The sequence below is a fragment of the Sceloporus undulatus genome, chromosome 1 (genome assembly GCF_019175285.1).
Source record: "Sceloporus undulatus isolate JIND9_A2432 ecotype Alabama chromosome 1, SceUnd_v1.1, whole genome shotgun sequence".
Lineage (NCBI taxonomy): Eukaryota > Metazoa > Chordata > Lepidosauria > Squamata > Phrynosomatidae > Sceloporus > Sceloporus undulatus.
Window position 1 is genome coordinate 277,262,392 of NC_056522.1, and position 27,378 is coordinate 277,289,769.

The 27,378-nt window shown below is 42.3% G+C and overlaps 1 protein-coding gene across 2 annotated transcripts in view; it reads right to left on the reverse strand.

Annotated features, from left to right (window-relative positions):
- Positions 1 to 23,218, reverse strand: part of DENND2B (DENN domain containing 2B) — a 225,541-nt gene extending 202,323 nt beyond the window's left edge. The window contains exon 1 of one of the 2 annotated variants that reach the window (XM_042439251.1): positions 23,099 to 23,218. The gene's annotated coding sequence lies outside the window, so the exon portion shown is untranslated. The remainder of the gene's footprint in view (positions 1 to 23,098) is intronic. The other variant, XM_042439425.1, reaches the window with a different exon arrangement.
- Between the last annotated feature and the right edge of the window lie 4,160 nt (positions 23,219 to 27,378).

The window sequence follows — 27,378 nt, forward strand, 5'->3', positions numbered from 1 at the left end:
TCTCCTCTCTGAGCAATGTATCTTAAAACCAAAATGCAACAAAACAATTAGAAAGAAGAAAGAGCAAGAAGTCATTCAAGGTTGATAGTTTGAATACCAATCTGCTCTCCATTATCCTAAACAACATTTCTCATTTCAGTTCTTCTCCATCCTATGCTCACCAAGACAGCAAGTCTGTCCAATTCAAGTCATCCATCTATGTGCTTGAATTGTAGATGCCCTTTCACAACAAAATTCCCAATAGCCACCGAAACTTGGCTGTATCACAGGTAATGGCTTCTAAAGCCAACCTAGAATGGGATCTTAGTTATTTTTCCCATTTGGAACTAGCTTTCAGGTTAAATGGAGCATTAATCTGATGTGTTTATCTCTGAACTCCAATCTTGTGTGCTTACGGAAGGATAATTATCCACAGCCTGGCATTGCATCCTGGAAAATATTATATTAACGGCGGAACAAGTCTTCACTTTTATTTCACATCATTCACTGTTATTAAGCATATGGAGCAAAATTATCAGTGGTTCAGGTTTCTCAATGGCAAATACAGAAATGGTAGGAAGATATGGCAACTTAAATTCCCCAGACTATTTTTCTTGGACTATTTATTGCTCTCTTTCTGTCTCTGAAACATATTGCCATCCACAAGATTTTCCTCCATGGGAAAATCTTACGCATTTATGGTAATCAGATTTAAATTTAATTTTCTTGTATTAAAAGACCATTTATCATCATTAACCATTTACATTTTATCCAGCCTTTCCCCAATAGTTTTGCAAAGACTTGTCTGTGTCAAGCTGAGGAAGGAAATAAAATTTCTACTCCCATTCTTCACTCACAAACATTTTCTCTGCAAATCAGGGCGGGCAAAATGCACCTATCTAGATATTGTTGGACTGGAACTCCAATGGTGAAGACTCTTTGGCTGTAACTAACTGAAGTCAGGATGAGAAGAGCTGTAGCCTAACACCATCATTGCTTCCTCTGTATCCTAAATATTTTGGGTTGAATGTAGTCATACTTAACACAGGCCATATGAACAGACTTAACACAGACCATCAACAGAACATATGTGAGCTCACTGTTTATTTACTTAAACATTTTAATCCACTCTGCATCCTAGAATATTAAGGTAGTATACAAGAGCCATATAAACCCAAAATAAACCACAAAATAATGCAATAAACCCTCAAAACATTATAATTGAAACAAAGAAAAGCATAAAAGCCAGAGAGAAACTAAACATAAGCAGACACAAAGCTTTAAAATGAATGTTCGTTGATTTATTACACATTTATATACGACTGAAGTAGCAAATGCTCTTGGACTGACTGAAAAAAATCAAACAAAACCAACACACACATGACAATCATATACCTTGGTACACAAGTTAGCATGTCTCACACCCAGTGCAGATCTTATTTTTTTTAATAACCCTACAAAACAGGAGGGGCTGTTTAAAATGTTGAATCTGTTCCTGCAGCCACCGCCACCATTCATTTCCTCAGGGGGCTGCAGAGCCCTGAAGAGATGAGCGGCAGTGGGGGGGGGGGCTCAAGACTCCACATTCCTCCTGCTGCCACCACTTGTTTCCTCCAGCAGTCCCAGGTCCCGAGGAGATGAGCAGCAACGGAGGCATTGAGGTTCAAGGACTGAGGCCTCCATGTTCCTGCTGCCACCACACCTCATTTCCTCAGGTGCTGCGGTGCCCCAAAGGGACAATCAGAGGTAAGAGCATGGGGATGGAGGACTCAAACCTCCACATTCCTGCTGCCGCCACCACCACTTGTTTCCTCAGGGGGGCTGTGGCGCCCCAAAGAGACAAGACATTCATGCTTTTTAACATTTACTTCAAAGTGTTATGCATGTTTGCATATCTTCCAACTGTCCTGATTCCAACTGGACTCAACCCTCCATCCACCCACTCCCAGCATCACTGCTGCTCATCTTTTTGGACCCTTGTCCCCCCTGAGGAAATGGTGGTGGTGGTGGCAGGAACATGGAGCACTCAGCCCCCTCCCACTGCTGCCACCATTTACTCAGTGGGGACATGCACCCCAAAAAGATGAGCAGCAGTGGTTCTAGGGGTGGGGGTGTGGAGAGCTGAGTCCAGTTGGAATCAGGACAGTTAGAAGCTATGCAAACATGCATAACACTTTGAAGTAAATGCTAAAAACCATCAGTGTGCTGACTTCCTGTCAGAGGTAGCACCCTTTGCATGCCTGTACTCATTATTTGCACATTGTTTTATAAGCATTTATGCACAACATATATTTATAATTACTTCCTTTTCGATTGCTTTTCCACATCTTCTCTGTTCCTACTACACTAACCTGCAGTCATTTTCTTTTTCCTCTCTCTCATCTATTCAACTATGTATTGACTATGCATGAGTAATCTGTAAGTAAAGCCTCTTTATGTTTTACAAAGAAAGTATTTGTTTCTTTCTCTTCCAGACCCTGTGTGTGGGGAGCAGGTGGGCATGAAATCAGTTATTTTTCAGTTTCTACTTTACCAATTTGATTACTCTGCTTGAGGGATCCACTACTGTCTCTCACATTTCCAAACATTTCTTTAGGATTGAACAATTGGATATCATGTAAAAAAGCATGAGGTATATTTTACTGAAATTGTTTTAACTTAAAAATATTTATATTAATTTGATTCTGATTAACATGTTTCTTTGTTGTTGTTGTTGTTGTTGTTGTTGTTGCTGAGAGTTGCCCTGGAAAAATTTGGGGAGTGACTAAGAAATTGATTGAAAAAATAAAATAAAATAAGATGCTTGGAGCCACTCTCACTGTCCACAAATGCTTGGAATGAATGGAGCAAAGATGGAAATAAAATACACGTGGTTACTCCCCATCTTACTGAGTTTGGTCTGTGCTTTGCAGTGAAGACACAGCTTGGGAAGGAAAAGACAGACTAACTGAAAGAAAAAAGTTGGTAACGTGAGCTTTCATAGGTTTGGTCTGCTTCCTCAGATGCATGGAGGAAGTGAACCAACAAGTCAACAAAAGCTTATGCTACAACATCTTTCACTGAGTCTCAAAGGTGCTCAAAGATCCCTTTGCAAACTTAAACAAGAAGAAGTATAAGGGAGGAATAAGAAAATGTATGAGAAGGAAACAAGGCTGAAGTCTTTAATAAGGCCAAATTTTGATTCTCTGACACACTCAGACCTTGGAAGAGTTACCTTCTTAGATTATAACTCCCAGAACTAGTCATGCTGGCTGTGGAGGCTGGCAATAGTAGTTCATCATTACCAGCAGAGCAACATGATAACAAAAGTTAAAAAGTGAGGGGGGAATGGGGACAATTTCTGAAAAGCAGGGAAAGCTATGTGGAGGAGAAGACAGATAACATAACCATGCCCCTCTATTCTGTTTGTTTCTTTTGTATGTTTCTCCTCTGGGTGGTTGACCTTGAGTAAAAGCTTATGTTGTGCTGTGGGAAAAATGCTCCTTGATAAAATTTGGCTACCCATTCAGTGAGGATGAGAACAAAACCAAAGGACAAAACAAGCAAATGATTTCACAGTGGTAACTTCTTACAGGATTGAGAAGTTACAGGGATTTTACAATTAGGACTCCTGGTTAAAATGAGGCACTGGAAACATTAACTCTGGGTGCTTGAAATTAAATACAGTGGGCCCTTGGTATCCGTGGGGTTTGGTTCCAGGACTCTCTGTGTATACCAAAATCTGTGTATGTTCAAGTCCCATTAAATACAGTTGCATAGAAAAATGATATCCTTGATATAAAACAGCAAAATCAATGTTTGGTTTTTGGAATTTATATATTTCAAAAATATTTTCAGTGGTTGATTCTGTGGATAAGGAATCCGTGGATATGCAGGGCTGGCTATAGATGCTAAGTCTTGAGATATCGGGCAGCTCCCTTGTCAGTGGAGTGGGGAATCCACTCGAGGTTGTAAACTGAACTTTCAAGTACAGTGGGCCCTTGGTATCCACTTGGGTTTGGTTCCAGGACTCCCCGTAGATATCAAAATTGGTGGATGTCAGGTCTCATTTTATACAATGTTATAATTGTTAGAAGATTTTTGCATTCTCTTTCCCCCTCCTTAGACATATAGGGATTTCCTGCATGCAAACTCTCTCTGTCTCTGACTCTCTCTCAGACTAACCATGTAATTTAAGTCACTCCCACTTTTGGGAAGCTCACTCTCATTAAATATTTTGTCCTGCCCCTGTTGGGTCTTTCTCCATCAACTTTCTTTCTTTGGAAAGATGGTGAGATAAATATTTCTTCTTAACCTCAACTATTCACTAGCTAGATTAGGATATAACCTCTAGGGATATATATATATGGATTAAAGCTATTAGTAAACTTTTGTTTGAATTCAAGCTCTTTGTGTTGTTTTTGAATCAGTCTCAGTTCTTAGAGAAGTATAGTTAGACAAGGACACATTTTCTGCTACTCTGCTGATTTAAAGCTAAACCCTAACAGGCTTGATTTTGATATTTTTGATATTTAAATATTTTTGTTTCCTATCCAAAGGATGAAGCCTTAGGAAACTCGAATTGCCCAACAAATAGTAACATATATAGAAAAGGCAAGATCAAGGTTTGCTGTTTGGAGTTTATATATTCTAAAAAAAAATTTCAAGCCATGGATGGTTAAATCCAAAGATAAAGAATCTGTGGATAAACAGAGCCAACTACAGCTACCAGCAGTGGTTAATTTATGAGGGGTCAGCACCTTGGACAGCTCCCTTAAAGTTCTAGGTACAACCCAAAGATATCCTCTCAATGACATGGACACCACCAGCTGCCACTGCAGGGTACTGTCAGCCCTCTGTAACTATGGATTCATTATCTACAAATTCAACCATCCACAGTTTGGAAAATATGGGGGGGGGGGGGACACATAAATTCCAAAAAGCAAACCTTGACTAAAGCCCAGGGGGAAACAAGGGTCCACTGGCTAGCTGGACAAGCAATCTAAAATGTTTAAGGCAAAATAACAAAATCAGTCACACCGTTATATGGGTAATAGTAAATACATAACAATTTAATGCCCTTCACATCCACAGTGGACAGAACCATTCTGCATATACTTGTTGTGCAGGTGTGTGCCTTCAAGTAATTTCTGACATATGGCAACCCTAAGGTGAACCTACAACAGTCTTTCTGAGGCTGAGAGTGAGTAATTTGCCCAAGGTCACCCAGGGGGTTTCCACAGCTAAGCAGGGAATTGAACTCTGATATCCAGCTTCATAGTCCAACACTCAAACCACTACACCACACTGGTTCTTCTGCATAGACTACCCATCCTGATATCCTTTCACTCTATCCCTGCTGCCTTGTTTTCCTTCTTTCCCCATTTTCTCCTCTGTCTTCCTATTGCCATACACTCTCCCATTCACTTACACCTCTGACTGTTGTGCTGTTATTTTTGCCATCCCACTTTCACTCTATCCCTGCTGCCTTGTTTTCCTTCTTGCCCCATTCTCTCCTCTGTCTACCTATTCTTCCTCTTACTCCATGACTTCTGTATTTTCTCTGTCTAAAGTGGCATTCTCAGAACATCACAACTCCAGAAGAATAATTAATTAAAAATGAAATAGTTTTATTCAGTCGTCACCACAGAATTAAAGTGGCATTTTATTTTTAAAATCTTTGTGATGATAATAATTCACATGCAAACATGCAGAAAGAACATTTTCACAAGTAGTACTATGTGAATGTCTAACGTATTAACATTTTCCTATTGGGAAATATGTATTTGGTGAGCCTGAAGATCACATTTGAGTGATATTAAGTGCCACCTGTAACAAAATGTTGCTATGTAGAATGCTGCTATTGAGTGTTCTAGTCAGCTACAATTTGTCAGCGCATTCCATTTTTTTCTCTTTATGCGCGGGCGCACACACACACACGGTTTTATTTTTCCCAGTTTTTTCCACTTTGTCTCAATCTTGCATTTGCCTGTTCATAGTTGTAAAGAGATTGGGTCAACTATTCTTCTCTTTCCTTCCTTGATGCATTTTTCTGCAATAATGGGGCAAAGTCTCTTCAACGGGCCTGAAGAGGAAGAGCCCTCCCCTCCCTCCTTCCAACTGTCATCTTCTGGCCTGGGAGGGAGTGAAAGGAGAGGCCCAGCACCATTGGTCCGGCCTCGATTAAGAAAAAGAGCCCTCCCTCTGGTCCATCTGCCTTGGTCCAGGCCTCTGAGGGAGAGAAGAATGCTGGACCTGATCCCCTCCCCCTCACCATTCCCTTCACCTTTTGTGTCCTGTCTTTTTAGATTGTAAGCCTGAGGGCAGGGAACCATCTATTATCCCCTCTGTCTATTATCCCCTCTGTGGCGGCATATAAATAAATCCTATTATTATTATTATTATTAGTCAGAAGTGCTTAGAAACCATGGATGGATTACAATTGGCTCACAAGGTCATCTGGATTGTCTATACAACTGCATGAAGGAAGCATAATGATTTCACATTAAAAGCTTTGCCTGAGGGCATCCTCAGTAGCAAGTGCAAAAAGGCAATGAAAAAGGCATAAGGAAGTTATCCTTACAGTCCATCTCCCTGAAGAACACTGTCATGGAGATGAAGTCATTCTCCATTGCCATCCCTTCCTTCTATACAAATATAACATTACTTCCTTCTGTGCTATTTCCAGATCTGCTGTGTCGGTTATTGTCTACCAATGGATTTTTGAGTCTCCTATTGTTTTGTTTTCCGAGACTATGTCTTAACCCCACACTCCTATTCTTCTTTGTCACTTGCTTCCTAACACCTTCTGATCCTGGAGGTCAGTCATCATTATGGAAACTTCCTGGCAAATAATGCTTGGCTTTGTGCCTTCCATGGCCATAGGATGTAATGCTTGCTTTCTATTTGGACAATGCCACAACTATCAAACTGGATTTAGAACACTGTAAGTGTGACGTGTGATCCTAATCTTTAATTATGAAAGGTGGAGGGATTTTAGGTTTTCCTAATATTGCGAGGAATTCTATATATCAAAAATGCCTTGTTGTTGTTGCTAACCACCCTTGATTTGATGTCGACTCATGGTGACCTTGTGGATGAGACATCCCCAAGGGCCCCTATCCTCCACTACTCTTCCCAGTTTCTGCAGATTCATAGCAATGACCTCCTTAATTAAGTTCATACATCTAACATGTGGTCTTCCTCACTTTCTAATTGTTTCCACTTTTCCCAACATTATTGTCTTTTCTAATGAGCCGTGTCTTCTCATGATGTGATCATAGTACGACAGCCTCAGTTTAGTCATCTTTGCCTCCAGGGAAATTTGATCGGCTCTCGGACCCATCTATTTGTTCTTTTTGCTGTCCATGATAGCCTCAGGAATCTTCTCTAGCACCACATCTCAAATGTCCATTTTCTCACATCTTTTGGTCCATTTTCTTAATTGTCCTGCACTCCCATCCATACATGGTAATGGGGAATACAATTGCTTGTATGATTCTGACTTTCTTGCTTAGTTGTATATCTTTGCTCTTTAGGACCTTTTCAAGGTCTTTCATACCTGCTCTCCCCATTCTTAGTCTTCTTCTGATATCTTGACTGCAGTCCCCGTTCTGATCTATATTTGATCCCAGCTATAGGAACTCTTTTACTTCTATTTTCTTGTTGTCTAGATTGAACTTGTGAAGATCCTTCGTGGTCTTTATTTATGTTTTCTTTGTTTGCCTTTGTGCTTTCTTCTTTGACCTTTCTCAGTAGGTGTTCTAGGTCTCCAATGTTTTCTGGTGTCGTCTGCATATCTTAGATTGTTGATGTTCCTTCCTCCTGTTTTCACTCCTCCTTCTTCTGTATCCAAGCCTGAACTTCATATAATATGTTCTACATACAAGTTGAAAAGACAGGGTGGCAGGATGCATCTTTGTCTCATCCCCTTCCAATTGGGAACCATTATGTTTCTCCGTGTACTTTTCTAACCATTGCATCTTGTTATGAGTACAGATTCCTCATCAGGATTATTAGATGTATTGGCACTTGCATGTCTTTAGGGGAATTCCATAGCATTTCATGATCTGTGCAATCAAAGGGTTTGCTATAGTCCATAAAGCACATGCTGATTTTCTTTTGGAATTCCTTGATGTACTCCATTAATCATTGTATGTTTGCAATTTGGTCCCTAGTGTCTCTTCCTTTTCTGAAACCCACTTGGACCTCTGGGATTTCTCTCTCCATGTATGGAGAAAAAGGGGGCCTGCTGGCGGCCTAATTTCCTCGGGAGGCAAGCCGCAGCCACCAAACCGCGTGGCTTCCCTACGGAGTAAAAGGAACCCCAAAAAACCATATTCTTTATGAGCCGCAGGGGCGGCGTAGCAAGTGTGCCACTAATGCACTCGTTACGGAAGTGCCACGTGGCAACAAGCAGATGCCGCATGCCGCTTACCTAACAATGGCGGTGCCTGTGTACACAGGGTGCCACCATTGTTATGCCACCTGCACGTACTAGGGTTAGGGACGATGCGGTTGCCGCACCGTCCCTAACCCTAGAATCAGCACCAGTACACCACTTGTTGGCAATATGTACCATGCCTTTGATACACAATTTTGAGCATGATTTTGCTCAAAAATGCCTTACCAAGGGCTATTTCTTACATTCCTTGTTTACAACACAGAAAGGACATCCAGGTAGGAAAAGGAATATAGGATATGTCCTGCTTGCATGTATTTAGCCAATTCCATATGCCAGCAGGGCATGCCTTTCTACATGCATTTAGCAATGTAGCTGTATGTCTATAGAAAGGATGGGCAAATGTTGTATAGATCATGTGATGATCTATACATGAATAATACTCAGTGCATACATATACTGGAAAATTGTAGGGAAGGAATAGGAAATTTAGGTTCCTGCAGATATTGTTGGATTACTACTCCCATTGGTCCTAGCTAGCAGTGCCAGTTGTGAAGGATGATGGGAACTCCACATCAACAACATCTAGAAAACCACAACGTTGTTCACTCCTGACCTGCTCGTACTGCAGATTATTCACATGAATCTCAGCACATGATCTACACACATATTTCACTCCTTCTAATACAGCTTCTAACTCAGGTATGACTTAACCATTTATGTAGAATCCAACACACTCTACACTGGCCTTTTGAGCACTGATGGAGAATAAACCTTTGATTTACTGTTAGGGAGAGGGACAGAGAAGAGAATAGGAAATAACAGAATAAATTGTAGTTTTCCCATAGGCATCCAGAAAATTTCTACGGTTAAGTGAAGAAAATTAAAGCAGTAGATTGCAATTTTATTTATTTATTTATTTTAATTTATTCACTTTATTTATATGCTGCTTTTCTCCCAGGATAGGATCCAAGGAGGCTATCCCATACTAAATTGAGATAATACAGTACACCTGGATCCCTTTATAGATGTTTCACCAGAACAAATTAAAGGACAACTGCAGATCCTACACTGTCGTCCTTTTTATTTCCATGCTATGACACATAACATATTGATATTATTAATATGCTTTAAATAACTAGTTAGAAACAGCTTTTTCAATTTATTAACAATTGCCTACCAAGTTCCACTTCTGACTCTATTCTTTAGTGTGAATTACAATTATTATTATTATTAACCTTTATTTATAAAGCGCTGTACATACAATCTTTTTAATTGGACGGTTCCCTGCCCTCAGGCTTACAATCTAAAAAGACATGACACAAAGGGAGTGGTGGTGGGGAAGGGGCCTTTCTAGTAGGATAATACATATAAAATACATAGCAATATAGGAAATGATTCAATAAAACAGGCACCAAAAGAACATCAAATAGTAAGCGACAATTATGCAATGCCTGGGAAGGCTTCTCTGAACAGGATGGTGTTCAACCCCGTTTTGAAGCTGGTTAAAAAAGTGATGGCTCTTGCTCGTGGAGGAAGAAGGTTCCAGGAGTGAGGGGCAGTGAGTGAAAAGGGGCGAATCCAAGATGGGGCAGAGAAAATCCTGGGCTGGGACAGTAGACCTTGACTACTAGAATGGAGGGCCCTAGTTGGAAGGTGAGGAGAAAGAAGGCCTGATAAGTAAGGAGGGGCCAGTGCATGGAGGGCTTTAAATGTCGACAGCAGGAGCTTATACTGAATGCGGAAAGGGAGGGGGAGCCAGTGAAGGGATGCCAACACAGGAGAGATGTGGTCAGAGCGGTGGATGGAAGTGATAATGCGTGCAGCTGAATGCTGGACAGAAATTAAAGGACGGAGGTGAGAAAGAGGAAGCCCAGCCAGGAGGACATTACAGTAATCAAGTCGTGAGATCACTAGGGCATGGACCAGGATCTTGGCAGGGAACCGTCCAAACAATACTTATTATTACAAACATTATTACAAACAATAAGTAAGTATGTACAGAGATCTTGTATCAAATTTTCTGTTAAAGAAGTCATATCCAGGAACACATCAACTTTGTTAACTGAAGTATGCCTGTATAAATATTTTAATAGATAAAGTACAGTATATGAGCCCTTTTCTCTTTTTTGTGTAGCCACTCTATTGAAATTAGAGGCCTCAGACCTCAGTTGTGTTTTGCTTCTAGGATAAACTTTAATCATTCATTAAAAGCTGCATTGGTTCTTTGGGGAAGCCAGAGAACACCTCTGAATCTCTATGACAAAGTTCTCTAGTCTGTTGTGTGAGGGTGTGTGTGTGTTAAAGAACAGCATAAAGGGACGGTGGAGAGCTCTGGTTGATCAGACAAAAGACCCACTATCATACATGTTTGCCTATTTTAGAAGCAATTTCTGTTGCATTCATAGTGACATACTCTCAGGTAAGTGCATACAGGCTTGTAGTACTATTGTATGTAGCTGTCTCTGTGCATTATTTTACTTGGTAGTAGCATTTGGGTTGGCAATTTGGCTATATAAAACTCAAGGGAAAAGTCCAAATATTTGCATTCTCCCCTTGTTCCCAGTTGATCAACTTATAAACATGCACTGGGATGTTAAACTTCAGTAAAAGTTCTGCCAAGGCCAATAGACAATTTTCCTTCATTAGACCAGTTCTGACCTTGGGAGGATGTTTGGATCTTTTACTTTTTGCTGGCTAATGAGCTGAATATGAACTCTCTGCCTACAGGGCATTGGAGATATTTGGTTTTGAAAATAAAACCTGCTGATACCCTGTGGTTATGGACATGGGAGGGATCAATTCAACCAATTTATCTAGAACAGCCAAGGAAAACAGTAATTTCAGTGCTTTACTTTCCATGGACTTCTTACTGCAGGATTTAATGTTGGAATTAACCTAATGGACTTGATCATATGCAGATTTTCTAAATACGAATAGCATTCCTTTTTTTGACCATCACTCATAAACTATAGGTTTAGATTATACGCTTCTCTAAGGCAGGAAAAAGGACCTTGGCAAAATATTTTATATTGAGCCAGGACATTTGTGCAACTAGCTAGTATTCTCATCTCTGAATGGTGACAGTTCTCAAGGAATTTGGTGGAAAGTCTTTCCTAGGAGATTGGTGCACTGGTTTTATTCCCACTCTAGGTGTGCAATGTAAATGCACAGGGTCAGATTCTATTGCACACCTCCGTCCCCAAGCAGTACTCATCCTGTACCCAACCGGGGCTTCTCCTGAACCTTTTAAACCATTCTTTAAAAGGTCTGGGAGAAGCCTGGGTCGGGTGTGGAATGAGTACTGCCCAGGGATGGAGCTGTGTGATAGAATCCATCCCTGCGTGTTTATATCCCATGCCTAGCACAAGAATAAAAGCCAGTGTGCTAATCTGTGTAGTCTTATCTGAAGATCCTGTATAAATACTAACCAGTCCCATCCGGGGAACAGAGGTGTGTCCGGAACTCAACTTTCAGAAATGGCAGGGGTCCACTGTAGTGTCAAATTCCCCTCCAAGTAAATGGTATGAATTGAAGGTATCTTGTTTAAAAAATAAAGTCACCATGTGCCATTCTGACAACCTTATTTTTAAATATGATCTAGTAGAAAAACAGTACATGTAAATGTATAAAATTGGCTTGCAACCCCCCCAAATATGTTTTACTCAAGGTCAGACCTAAAGGTTTAAAAGGGGCTTCAGGTTTCATTCTAATTTGTTCTGGCAGGGGTGTGTTGCAAAATGTTATTAAGAGTGTAATCTTACTTTTGTCTGTTGGAAATAATCCCTGCTATGCTTACCAGGACTTTTTACCGTTGTGTATCTTCAAGTTGTTTCCAATTTACGTTGATCCTAAAGAGACCCTATATGCAGTTTTATTGGCAAGATTTGTTCAGAGGAGCTTTGCTTTTTTGCCTTTGTCTGAGGCTGAGAGAGTGTGAGTTGTACAAGGTCACCCAGTGGGTTTCCATGGTTGAGTGGTGATCCATACCCTAGCCTCCAAAGTCATAGTCCAATGCTTAAACCACTACACAACCACTCCCTGGTAAATGTGCTGAACAATCAATAAAATTATTTGGAGAAATAAAGTTGGATGAAAACATTATGTGCGTTCCACTCTTGACTGAGCTCCTGGCCCAAATCAGGTACTAATCTTTCCTGCCACAAATTCTCTCCAGCTGGGGAGGAACCCTGCAAGGTGTTTTCAACTGTTAATGAATGCAGGGCTCTGGCAGTTTGCTGTTTTGTCAAAATCTAAGTGGCAACTTAAGGATGTTTCTTGAAAAGCTGCCCGCAAGCTGCCTGTATTAAACTGGTAATGAGAAGGATTTGCTGAAGGTGCATCTATACTGTATAAACAATGCAGTTGACACCATTTTAACTGTCATGGTGCCATCCTGCTGAATCCAAGGATTTGTAGTTTTGTGAGGCAACAGCACTCCTTGGCTGAGAAGGCTAAAGATCTTGTAAAACTACAAATCCCACAATTCTGTAGAGTGGCGCTGTAGCTCTTAAAGAGGTTTCAAACTGCATTATTGCTATAGTGTAGATGCACCCTAATATCATGCTGGGGAGGAGGTAGGTTAGATCTTTTTTGGACTATAACTCTTAGTATTGTAGAGGCCATGCTAGCTGAGGGATTCTGGGAGTTATACTCCAAAAATAACCTTTCTAAACTCTGCTCTACAGCAAGGCTAGGCAATCTAAATTCTTACCAGAGCAGCAGTCCTAACTGTCTTTTGCTCTGAGGATGCAAGTGGTAACTTGCAGTCCCTGCAAATGAATCACAATACTTTTCCTGGCAAATTGAATGGTGTCACTCTGCTTGCTAGGAACATGTCTTTACAGTCTTCCTATAATTGCTTCTAAAGGCTAGAAAGACATGTAAGAAACTGTGCTGGAGGAACTCAGGGTGGGGGCATCCTCTTTCTTCCTTTGCCAGTACAGCACTGGACTCCTTGAGAAATACAATTGGACTATGCTGCAGTCACCTGTCCTTAAGCATAGTTTTCCTCCATCAAGGTGCTCCTCCTTCTTGCTCTGGAACTGGCCCTGGCCTTGCTGTCTAGCTCAGATGAGTGGAAGTCCCTGTTCAGCTCCTCACACCACATCCTGTGGACTGCTCCTGGACATCTGTTTTAAAGCCGAGCTTGAAAGATTCCGGATGTGTGAACATTTTTATGTTTGCTTTAGTGCCAGAACGGAAAGCAAATCTCTGAACTCATGCATCTGACATGCTAGCTTTCATGATATTGCATGTGTAACCCAGTCTCTGTTTCTCTTTTTAGTGTTTGAACAGGATTCTTCCAATAAATAGTTTATATTTCTTTTTTATACCACTAAATTCACAGTGCTGTTGTTTGCAAATTTACTTAGAAGTCAACCCCTTTGTGTTGAATAGGCATCTATAGGTTTGCACACTCAGAATGACATTAATGTAAGGCTGCAGTTTCATGCACATTTTCCTGAGTTTGCCCCTGAATTGAGTAGAACTTATTTCAAAGTAAATCTGTCCAGGTTTGAATTGCAATTTAAGTACTTTCTGCAAAAGAATACTGGGTTACAAGGTCACACACATCAAACTAACTTATTGTTTAAAGATACAGTACAGCCATGTTAGTTTGTAGAATCAGTATGTAGAGAGATCTTGTAGCACCTTTGAGACTTAGGGCCAGAACAGATGGCTCTTTAAAGCCACCGTCCGGGCAGAACGCTCCCACGCCATCCAGAAACCACCTGGAAGTCAGTCAGCCGACCACAGGATGGATAGGAATCCCACTTTTTCCCAGCTCAGACTGGAACTGTCCCTGCACACTAAAAGTATGCATTCTTTCACCGTCCTCTCAATTTGTATGTTACTTACAAAAAATTTCTAGCTAGAGAGAGGATGAAAAAAGGGAGGCTGAGCATTATAAAAAGATTTGTAAAAAAAAAAAAGCTTCTTTGTCAGACATTTTGTTAATTGAGATATGCCTGTATCTCGCCTTCTATCTAGAGATCTCAAGGCAGCATACAATAAAACTAGACAAATTTAGAACAGTTTGAATAACAAAAATATGTTAAATGCTAAAAATATATTAAACAGTGTAACATGTTAAAATTGCAAATTAAAACTTGTTAAAATACTTTAAAATAATTTGATACCATATACATGTAAGCGTTAGTTTAAAACAATTAAGCCCCCAATGTGAGTGAACGGCCATGTTCTCATGCCAATCAGGCCACCAAGGAGAAGGTCTTCATAACTGAGGTGCCACAACAGAGAAACCCCTCTTCTTAAGCCTTAAATTGTGTGCAAGAGGGAATGCTGGCAGGCACGGCTTATCTTGCAAGTTACACCCGTTAAACTTCCTCTTCTACAGTTAGGGTTGCCATAACTGTCCACTATTACCAGGGACAAAATGTAGGACAAATTCGAGACCAAACTGTAGGACAACTGCAGGACAAAACTCAGCCCAAGATGTAGGACATTTAAGAAAACCTACACAACTATTGGGGTTCTCCTGTCCTCTGCCAAGGTTTTGGTCAGCCATTCAACCAGCAGCAATGACAATGGGGATCTTTCATGCTAAGCCCCTTCCTCCAAACTGCAGATGTTGTTGTTGTTGTTGTTGTTGTTGTGTGTCTTCTAGTAATTTGTGACATATGGCTAACCTATCACAGGGTTTTCTTTGCAGTATTTTTCAGAGGGGATTTGCCCTTGCCTTCCTCTGAGGTTGAGACCTGCTCTTCTAGTATCCTAGTGCAACAATCAAACCATTAAACTCTTCCTCTATATATTAACCCTCTATGTACTATTATAAACTTTTTCACAGGAATCTAAGGTCCAGGCAACACATATGATACTCCCAAGCAGTAATTCAGCAATGAGACACCCCCCCCCCCCAAGAACCTTACTTGCAGGCCTTGGAAAAATAAGTTTTGGGTTTCAATTCCCCAAACTCTCCAACCAATTGACATGTAGGCTGAAGGATTTGGAAGAGTTACATTTTTTAAAAGTAACTTTTCCAAGACCTTTGATTATATAGCATGCATTTCCAGTGACTTCATCTTCCAGCAAAACCAAATACACTATTAGGAATTCTGCCAGTTTTGAGCTGTTAAACTGTAACTGTTCAAAGTTTTGTCCATTGCTATATATCCTTGGTGGGGTGGATGGCACTCAACCAGTGTCAGAACCGTAGGAGATGTATGCCAATATTGGTACCACACTAAGACCACACACTGTTGCTGTTTCCCACCAAATCACTATTCAGAAGTTAATTTTTCTTTAAAACCAAGTGGCTAGATGCAGCTTAAGCAAGCTTTTATGATTCACACGGCCTTTTGAACCTTATGGACTTTAGTGCTCCTTAAAACTGGCTTCCTAGTGACAAATGGTTAGCATCATTTCATCAAATACCCAAAATCTTAAAATAGCTCTAACTCCTGAACAGCATTCCAGCAGTTCCCGGCCCTCGGGATCCCACTCAGCTGGGTTTTAACGGTAACATTTATTTAACCAGCAATTAAATGGAGAAGGTTGAGCCTCCCCAGTGATTCTTTCCAGAGGGTCCTACATGTTTATAGAACACAATGAAAACAATACAGTGGATAAAAATCATGCTGTTCCATCAAGTCCTTGGCACAGCTCCTCAACACAGAATAAATTGGTTTGGTACATTAGCGTCAGTGCATTACACAATGACTGTGAGTAATAAAGGGTCAGGCACCTCTGTAAAAAGACACTTTTGCAGAGTTATTTGTTTTGAAAGGAAAATAACACCAAGTTTCTATTGATGCTATAGGAGCAGTCTGTGTCCACCCTGTGGGAGATGATCCATAGATGATAATAAGCCAAGCCATTATCAACCAGAGAGGAACACTGACAAGGGTGAATGCCTGGGTGTGTCACACATCCTACGTTACGAAGAACAGTCCTCTTTTTGATGGCATACTATCCTTAAAGGATCATATAGTCCAACACTGGTTTAAAGATAAAGAACCATAAGATAAGAGAGCAAGGCCTTGAAAGTTTTGGCATCTTATTAGTCTTCCTCACTACAGTGCAATAACATCATATTTTTACTTCAGTTATGGCAATTACTTCCAAACTTGCATTCCTTCAAATTAAAATATGCTTATAGTATATGTACACACGCGCGCACACTCAAAATATATGCAAACCATTTTGCATATGTAAATATCATTCAAATAGTGGCCTCTTTTGGTGGGGCAGGAATGATGCTTTTCTTCTTTGGGGCAATATATATGTAGCCACACTAAGAGAAACGTGCACTTTCAACACTGATAAAAGGAAATATTATGTTTCATGCACTGTAGGTGACCCAGAGGAAAAGAATGTGAAATTTTGTTGGTCCAAGTTTTTCTATTGAGATTATTTTTACTAAGAAATCTAAATGAAAGACAAAGTGAACTTGTATGTCAGAGAAGCAATCTGAGGTTAGCTTCAGGACACTGTCCAAGCAGACAGAAGTACCAAAGCAGGAGCAGCAGAGCTAGGTAGAGACCTGCAGGAAGCAAGGCAAGAGGAAACAGAGCAACACCACACAGGTGATTTTTTGTTTGCATTGATTAAAACTCTTAATAGGTAGAGATTTATAGGAATTTATATATCAGGAGAGGACATTCACCAATCTTAGTAATTAAAGCAAAGCAGAGAGTTGGCAAAGCTGTTTACCAACCAATAGGGTTTTGTACCCCAATAGGAGCACAACAGTTGTGAGATTAGATCTCCTATCCCAGGACACTGATTCTCAAGCAGGGGGAATATCCCAATGGCACTGGACTTCCAGGATACCTCACCACTGGCCATACTGGCTGCAATTTCTGGCAATCCAACAACTTCTGAACCACCACCGCCACTGGTTCAGACCACTATACCAGATTGATTAGTTTGAATCTGGCCATGGTTGATGGCCCTGATGTCACATAGCAGTTGGAATAATTCTATGTTTCATATCTTAGTCAGTGCTTTTAAGAATAATGTAACCAATGCTTCCCCACCAAAAAAAAAAATTAAGTAAAATAAAAATTCCAACCAAACAGCCAGAAGAATTGAGAGACAGCAAAGGAAGATGGGCATTATTCACAGCAGCACCCCCCATTTGGCACAATACTGAAGTGTTCAAATTTAAGTGCCAATAATCTCTAGCCAACAGCCACATACTCTCCAACATCTCACAAATGAAAACCAAGGGATGTGTCACCAAGGTATGCTAGGGTCTTGTCAAAAAGGCAAAAAATTATTAAGAAGGATGAACACACAAGCTAGGATAGGTTGCAGCAGTTTGCTTTTGCCTGAGCCTACCAGAAACTGCAAGATTCCACCCTTCCTCTCTTCTCCACTCTGCTGAGTTAATTGAATACAAACTATTTGTGCACTTTGAACTCAGTTTTGAGCAACTGTAGTAAGCAAAGGACAAAGGGGAAGTGAGCATTTTAAAAGTATCTTAAAAAGTAATGAGGATTAATTGGGACTGTACCTGCCAAACTGGGACAATTGGAAGGCATACAACTGGCACTCAGTGGGAACGATAGAGCTTTGATAGGAGAATGATAGGGTGCAAACTACAGGAAAAGAAATTCCACCTTAACATTAGGAGAAAGATCCTGACAGTAAGAGCTGTTTGACAGTGGGACACACTCCCTGGGAGTGTGATGGAGTTTCCTTCTTTGAAGATTTTTAATCAGAGGCTGGATGGCCATCTGTTGGGGGTGCTTTGATTGCATGGCAGACTGACTGCATGGCAGATTGAGGTTGGACTGGATGGTCCCTGAGGTCTCTTCCAACTCTATGATTCTGTGATTAAATCAATTCTACCATTTAAATTAAAGATCCGGAAAATGCCAGGTGATGGGACAGCAGCTCACAGTGTAGTAAACAGTGTAGCTTTGAACCCTGACATACACATTTCAATCCATCTGTATGTAAACAGTAGAAATTCTAATTAGGGCTGAATAAGTGATGGAAAAATCCAGGATAACTATTGCTGGAAAACTATACAAAATGGTTGACTGAATTATACAGTACTTCAATTTTAGTTTTTATTAGCTGAAAAGACTGCACATCCTTATTTTCCATCCTAACTTGATCTGGAAAAAGATCTTTTTAAAAGTCTAAAAACAACAAAGTAGTGCTTTCCAATACAAGTCACATGTACACAAGCGAAGAGTGAGCTAACAACACTCTGAAAAGGCAAAAGGCACATGCATGTTAAGACGCATGAGATTTCCTGTTTTATTAATCATTCCTAAATCAGGTTTTAAATGGCATGATAGACATACGTATGGTTTTGGGTACTTTTGAAGCCACATAAAATATGTACATTACTGGCATAGCTGTTGAGCAAGAGTAAAAATCATGAGGGCATTCAGTTGCTGCTGTTGTTGTACCTTCAAGTCATTTTTGACCTATGGTAACCCTAAGGCAAACCTACCATAGGGTTTTCTTGGCAAGATTTGTTCAGAAGAGTTTGCCATTGCCTTCCCCTGAGGCTGAGAGTGTGTGACTGGACTGCAACTCCCAGGAGCCCTAATCAGCATAGCCAAAAGTAAGGAATGCTATGAGCTGTAGAGCATGATTTTCTTCCTCATGTATCTTTTATCTCACTATGAAAAATAAATAATCACTTTTTCCATATTACAATATGCTTCACTCTCAGTTTCTGGTCCTCATGCAGAGAATCACAAAGAAAGCAGAATACTGCCTCTGCATTTGGAGGGATTTCATCCCAAAGCCAGTGATAAAGTTAATTTTATTTGGTAGGAGGGGATAGAGATATTTAGATTCAATTATTACTTCCAACAGTAGACATGATGAAGCAAGGGAATGCTGGTAGATTAACATGTACGTAAATTCCATAGTTTTACTATATCTACCCTAGTTGGAACTAACAATTGGATATAGAATTACACCTGGATTATCAGAATTAGATATCCAAAAGTAAACCCCGTAAAACACTCTGAGACTTACCACTGACTAAGCATACATAGGTTTACTCTCTGAGGCCTTCCATTAAGCATGTTATACACTGGATAGGGGGAATGTGATAACAGGGGGTGGAGAATGAGTATTGCTTAAATGGAGCAAAATAAAATATAAGGGGAATCTGTATTAAATACTTCCAGCAGTCAAACAGACTTGGAAAACACAGACTGTCCCTTTCCTCTCCCAAACAAGAACAAAGAAAGACTTCCCTCGCTCAGACAAAAAGCAGAAGACAGTTCCTGAAGTGCATTGCTGGCTTTTGCACATTCCCTAATTCTAATCTGTTTATGTACAACTGTTTCCACATACAAACACCATTGCTAGATCAGGAGACATAGAATTAACTGAGTCTGGGATTCTGGCAGGGGCCAAGGGTTAGACAATCACATGAATTAAACTGGCAATCCTCCATCACTTATCTGAAAATGAATCCTTTTGAAGTTAATGGGACTTCTAAGACTCAGAATCTAAGTACACATATGTAAGGATGCATTCCATGATTCCATTGTTTATTCATACAAGGCAGGTGTGTAGGGAACCTCCAACCCTCCAAATTTTGAAGAGCTGCCAGCTCCCGCTGTACTTCTCCATTGGCCAGACTCACCAGGGATCATGGAAACTGAAGTTCAGCAACATCTAGAGGGCCACCCAGTTCAAAGGGATTCTCAGAATTCCATTTAGCCCACACTTTCTGTTCTAGTTTCTTTATTAAGGATTGTTCCCACAAATGTGGAGCATCTTTACTATTCCTCAGTACAGTGCTAACATGGGGAATCACTAAAGTAGACTGAGGAGGGGAGACCCAAATGCACTATGATGTATAATGCTGCCACCAGTTCAAATGTCACTTCAGCCATAAATCTGCTAGGTGGTTTTAGGCAAGCCCCCAGCTTCTCTCAGATGAGCGTTGGGGACAAGCATCACACAGGGCTAGAACAAGACCTAGGCATTGTTCAATGCAGGTTTGGGACCCTAAAAGAAAATTAAACATCATTTTTTCTTAACATTCTTCATCACCAGGTTTTGTTTCCCACTGAGTTATGCAAAGAGGGGAAATGTATGCCCCTCCAACTGAAGGACTGCAATGCTTATCATCCTCACCACTGGCTTTTACTGGCTAGAGGTGATGGGTGCTATAGTCCAGCAACCTCTCAAATGCCACAAGGGGCCCACTGCTGCTGGTGTACAGAGAAGGCAATGGGAAAACCATTATCAACTAGGCTGAATGAGACTAAAAAGATACAAGAAATCCTTTCACGGTGCTAAACAATGTCATCTGTGCACTGTTCCTTCAAATTTTGTTATCAAGGACATACATTGACATTCTGAAATATCTCAAACGGTTGTCAGTACCTAGAAGTTGAAGAAACTGTAACAGTTTGCAATTATTCTTGGGCTTGGGGTGAACTGGATGCTCCTTGGACAGAACGAGGCAAGCGCTTGGGTACATTCCTGACTCAGACCAAGATTTCTGCGTTCCCCCCACTTTTCTACAGAGAATTACTGTAGAAACTCCTTCAGTTCTTTAACTAAATCTGTGGTGGGATGTGGAGTGTGTGCGCAGATCTCCTTTCTTTCAGATCCAGGTGGCTGCTCCCAACAGAGATACCGGAATTACTGTGTAGCCCAGTTTAATAGCGCTCCTTCTCTCCCAGCGCTGTAGCTAGCCTTGGTGTATGAGCCTGTTGCTTAGGGATCAAGCCAAGAGGTCCCATAACAGTCCTTGCATCCTTTCTGGACAGATTCAAGGAAGTGGGCCTGTTTAGCTTGGAAAGAAGGAGACTTCAAGGGGGCATGGCAGCACTTTTGAGACATCTGAGGGGCTCTTACACAGAAGACCTATCCTCTGGTGCCCTAAAAGACAGGAGTTGTTCTTAGGCCACTCCAATTTGATCTTTCTGTTTCTCTGTGTGCAGGCTGAAAGATAATGTTATGGGTTTCAGCGTTTCATAGAGAGAAGACTCTAATGCATTTCCAAAGTCCATTTCTATCCAGTCCCAAACCTCCAATTGTAATGATTCCAGAGCAGAGCCCTTCTTTTCTAATTAACCACAACCTCCAGATACACAATCCTCCATTCCTATGCAGCTCTGCAAGCATTATCATATCACACCCATCAGACACAATGCAACAGAATCCCTAATACCAAACAATCCAAGCGTCTTGCTCAGTTATTTCTACACCTTATTAAATAATCACCAAAACAATACTGCTTAGATATGCACATATTTTAGCAGTATCTGAACTCTAATATATATATATATACACACACATACTATACTCTTATATATAACTGAAGGAGCCAGCATAGTGTAGTTAGTGGTTGAGTATTGGGCTGCAACTCTGGAGACCAAGGTTCAAATCCCAGCTTGGCCATGGCAACCCACTAGCTGGCTGTGGGCAAGTCACACTCTCTCAGCCTCAGATGTTGGCCATGGCAAACCCCCTCTGAACAAATGGAATTAGAGTTGCCATAAGTCACACAACAACAGCAACAATATAGAACTAAACTCTAAAAGTGTGTGTGTATGAGAGAGAGAGAGAATAAGAAGGAAACCAACAGCATTTCTCCCAGGTTTGTCCTGGATCCAATAAGAAGGCTATTCCAAACGTTTTGCTCTTGAGAAATATTTTAAAGTTCTGTTTGTTAACAAACAGAGAGAGAGAGAAGTCAAAGGCATCTGGCTAGAACTGTACTTGCATGCATTTATTTATTTGAAAGAGCTTTCCTTCCCACCTTTTCAGTGCTGGGAAACAGGGCAAAGAAGCCAGAGGGCAACGTGGTACCCTAGCGCCACCTAGCCGCCGCCTTGGGGCACTGCAAGTCGATCTATGGGGGAAAGAAGAATACATAGGCCTGTTACAGACAGCCAAAATAAAGCTGCTTCGAGTCACAGTGGACGTATGGTGTTTCAATGATGCATGCGTCCTAAGAGTCCAGAAGCCACACCAAAGCCACACTCCAGTCCTTAGGAGTGGAACATGGCTTTGGTGTGACTTCTGGACTCTTAAGATGCATGCATCATTGAAACACCATACCTCGAAGCAGCTTTATTTTGGCTGTCTGTAACAGGCCATACACTCCTGCCTCATCCCAAAGCGGCATTCAAACCCCAGCAAGGGAAAAGCACTGCGAAGCAGGACAAGGCGATGAGGGATTCTGCTGCAGAAGTGCATTTATGGACATGCCTACTGAGCAGAGTGGCCAGATGTGTCCTAACCAAAAAGGAGGACAAGACGCTGCAAAATGGAGGACGTTCCAGAAAAATGAAGGACATGGCCGGATGAAAGCTAACACTCATCCGTGCTCAAACTGGAGGACATTTGGAAATCCCTCCTGGGAAGAAGGTTGAAATGTAGGGCATGTCCTGGAAAAGGAGGACGCCTGGTCACCCTGTTCTCGAGCTGCATAGGAATGGAGGACTTGTGTTCCTGGAGGTTGGAGATGGTTAGGAAAATAAGAGCTCTGCTCTGGGATCATCACCATCGGAGGTTTAGGACTGGACCGAAATGGACTTTGGAAGTGCACTGGAGTCTTCTCCAACTCCCAGAATTCCATAGCCTTGAGCCAGAAAAATGAGTTATAGCGGTGCCAAACCGGGTTATTTCTCCAGTGTGTGGATCATGCAAGCCAAAGGCGGCGGAAAGCGGAGCCAAGGCAACGCATTGGGAAGGAGCAGCCCTCCTCCCTGCCTCCCTCCCAGCTTTTGGGTGGACCCCTCCCTTGCCAGCCAAAGGTAGCCCACTTACCTAGGCGTCCTTTGCCGTCCTGCCTGCGGGGTCTACTCTCTCCTCCTTGGATCTCCCTCCGTCCTGTGTCCTGTCTGGGCTGGAGGGGCCGAAGGGGAGAGGGAGGGGGACAGGAAATGGGGGGGACGGGGCTGGGAAGGGCCCTCCCTCCCTCCGCACACGCGCCCCGGCCCCCGGCTGCCGCTGCTGCCGCCGACAAAGGAGCCCGCCTTGGAGAGATGGCGAGCGGAGGCGCCAAAGAGAGACTTTGGCCACGGCGGGAAAAGGGGGGAGCACCCCCAGAACCCCCCCCCCCATAAACACCACCCACTCGCTCACACACACACAGCAAGGCCAGGCCTTCCGCAGAGCCCCCGAAAGGTTCTTTCTTTCCCCAAAAGTCCGAATTAATGGTCGAAGAGCGGCAGTGAAGAGCCAGAGGGCCCCCGCCTCAAAAGAGGAGCCAGGGCGCGGAAGGCGGGAAGTGGAGGAAAGCTGGCCAGCCAGAGCTGGAAGAAAGGCGAGACTTAAGTCTACTTCCTCAAGGGCATCAAGTCTACTTTCTAGACTCATGCTTCTGGGCCCTGCTCAAAATGGAGGACAATTTTGGAATTCCTCCAGGACAGAGGTTGGAGTGGAGGACAGGTCCTGGAAAAGGAGGACATCTGGTTGCCCTGTCCAGTCTAAGGAGAAGCCAAACGCACCCACAAAGGCAAAGGAGAGTTTGGGGGAGGGAAAAGAGCTCTATCCAAGAGAGGATGGCAGTGGAAAACCTCCTCTGAAGAAACTTGCCAAGAAAAGCCCATGGTTAGGCTTTAGGGTCGCCACAAGTCAGAAATTGCTTGAAGGCACACAACAACAACCAACTCGGGGAAACCATTATTGTTGAGTGCCTTCATTTCTGACTTATGGCAACCCTCAGGGGGAACCTGTCACAGGGCTTCCTTGGCAAGTTTCTTCAGAGGGGGTTGTCATTGCCATCCTCTGAGGGAGAGAGAGTGGGATTTGCCCAGGGTCTCCCAATGGGTGTCATGGCAAGATTTGTTCAGAGGAGGTTTGCCATGGCCTTCCTCTGAGGCTGAGAGCGTGTCACTTGCCCAAAGTCTTGCCACGGCCTTCCCCTGAGGCTGAGATCCTGTGACTTGGCCACGGTCACCCAATTGTTTTCATGGGCAAACTGTAATTGTAGGACAATAATCTACTCCCAACTTCACAGCCAGCCTGCTATTGCAGTGCCACCCATAACCAAACCAAGGTTCATCCTGGGAGCCTGTATTTGTTCTACACGCTTTGCCCACCCTTCAAGCCTTGCCCCTTTCTCTCTCCCTGGTGAGGACCATCTGGTTCCAATCACTAGAAAAAGGGGCTCCCTTTTAGGCATGGATAGAAAACTGTGAATCCTGCAGGTGCAGATGGGTGCCTTTGAACTTTCTTTTCCCATCACACCGAAACCTTTTCCTACCATCTTTCATTCAGATGCCAGTTCAGGTTGGTACCAACTGGTGCCCACGTGCCTTCAGGCACACATAGCGACACAAACAGCGGTGGTTAGTTCATCAGCCAGGGTACTCTATAGCCACTCTTCCACAACTTGGGGTCCTTCAAGTGTATTGGGCTACAGTTCTTATCCTCCCCAGCACAGCCTGGTTGTTGTTGTTGTTGCTGCTGCTGTTGTTGTTATTGTGGGTGTTGTGGGTGTTTATTTATAACACCCTTTTCACCAAAGGCGACCCCAAAGCAAACCTATCATGGGGTTTTCTGGCCAAGATTTGTTAAAGATGAGGTTTGCCATTGCCTTCCCCAGAGGCTGAGAGCCTGTGACTTGCCCAAGGTCACCCAGTGGGTTTCATGGCCTGATACACCTAGAAAATGATTGACATTGGTCATTAAGGAAACTGCTGCTGATAACAAGCATCCTGGTGCTTTGTAAGCCAATTAACACATGCATTGTGGGAAGAGTCTTTTTTCCTGGTTGAAGCCTCCAGTGATAGACTGGAGTTTACCAAAGCCCTGTCACTCAGCAATCTGTGACCTAATCTCCCATTGACCTTTCTTTGCTCCAGGATGGCTACTTTAAAATTAGTGACAATGTGCTCTCCAACTTTTAAAATGCATTGTCATTTCTTAGGTCAGATTTCTACCCATGTTTAAAATGTAGGGATTTTTTGCCCTAGAATTCAGAAACATTTGTTGGTCTTATTCCAGGAAGCCAAAAGACAAAGCAGAACGATAGAAAGTTAAATAGAAGATACTGAAGACTACTTATTGCTAAAATAAAATAAAATAACAAAAAATAATGTGAAAAGTGGGCATTTTGGTATCCTCATAAGCTTCCATCCCAGTTTACATAGTAATTTTACTCTGAATGAAATGGATAAGGAGCCATTAATTATCCAAGGACCCACTTTTAATTTGGATCATCTTCAGATTACAGTATCTCCTTTATTGCATTTTTAGAAAAAAAAAAACCCAGAAATTGAAGCAAGCCAAGGTGCTGTTGGGATAACTTGGAGTACTATGCGTTCCAGTTGTACTATAAGTATCCAGAGCATTTCTAACAATCTATTAATCAGTTATACTCTCTTTACAATCAATTGCAGCTACCTTGACAATTCTTACAAAACAGCCGTGCCTGTTGACGCTCATACAGATAACAGACATATTTTGCTCACATACAAAATGACAAGACTTTTTGTAAGATGTGTAGTTCATAACTGAATAGTGGCACAGAAGCACAATTCTGGTCATCCCCTTTCCACTCCTTTTTATAAAGCTCTCTTTTCTCCTTCCCTTCCTCCCTTTTCTACTACATTTGTGCCCAATTTGTGCAAATAATTTTCCAAAGTCTTGTAATTCCTTTTTAAAATCTGACTGGTTTACAATATTAGAACATTGCTATTCAGAAATCTTGCAAACTCACAAAGACTTTACAGATATAAATAAGGAGACCCTGAGATGCTTCCAGCATTACTGTTGTCACACCAAACAAGGATGCTTCTTGAGCACATAGGGATGATGTATCCATTTACTCAGTAGGAAAGGCAGACTCATTAGAGTGCTATATTGATACTTGGAAGATCCATGTTTAAATCCATATGGAACCATGACTTCTCACCGGGTATCCCTGGACCAGTCACCCTCTTGCAGCTTGACCTGTGTAGTGGGGTGACCATAGAAGCAGAGAGAGCTGGGAGGGCTGAAGTGGACCAGGTGGAGAAGGAGAAAGAAAAGCTCCAAGAAACGGGGAGGAGTAAACAAACAGAGGGGAGTCAGCAAGAGAAGGAGGAGGAGAATTACCCCGGGGCGGGGCCAGAAAGGGAAGAGAGGAGGAGCCCGAGAACAGGAATAAAGGAGGAGGGTCAGTGGTGCGCGGGGAGAGGGAGATGTGGAAGAGGAGGACGGGGAGTGGCGGACGAGCGAGGGATAGTGCAGGTGGAGAGAAGCCCTGGGAGAGAAGAAATCCCAGTATCCCTACAAGCCCGACCAAGCTTCCGGAAACGTGGTCCTCACCAAGAGGTGAAATTGCGGAACCCCCGCACGGAGGGTGAATTTAACTACTCCGACGACGAGGACTGGGGAAGGCCACCATCCCGGGATTTGGAAGACGAATGGTGGGACCCTAAGGGAGATAAGTGGGAGTGTGGTCCTCCTCCGTTGCCGCGGGAGAAGGCCGACTGGGAACCCCTGGAAAAACATTCAGGGAGTCGCAGAAGGTGGGACTCAGGAAACCCTGTGCCAGAGAAAGGGTGACTTGGGTTTGAATTGTACTGAACCGGGTAAAAGAGTTCGGTAGTTGGCCCGTTGGCTGTTGTATTGTTACGGGACAAGGGGAAGTTGAGTGTTGGTGGTGCATTAAAACTTTGTTGCAGCACACGTGAGTGGAGTAAGTTTGTTGCAAATGTGGACTTAGCTTCCTTTTTAGAGGAATATGCAGATAGGAACGCCAGCCCCGCCCACAGCCACATCACAAGGATGTTGTGAGGGTAAAACGGGAAAGGGAATTATCATGTAACACTACATGAGCTTATTGGGATCCAGTTTACAGTTAGTTCCCAGGATAAGAGTAGGCAGATGAGAAAGATGTCTAGGCTACAGAACCTCTTCCATAGGATGGGCAAGCATCTCATTTAACTTTAGAAATCATATGGGCTTGTAACATATATATTTAAAAAAACACACAGTGTAAACCAACTGGACTCTGGCAGATCTGAGTATAAAGCCCAAACAGTGGTACAATGCTCAGTGCGTTGGACTGGGACTTCGGAAATCCAGCGTCACAGAGTGACCTTGACAGTCAATCT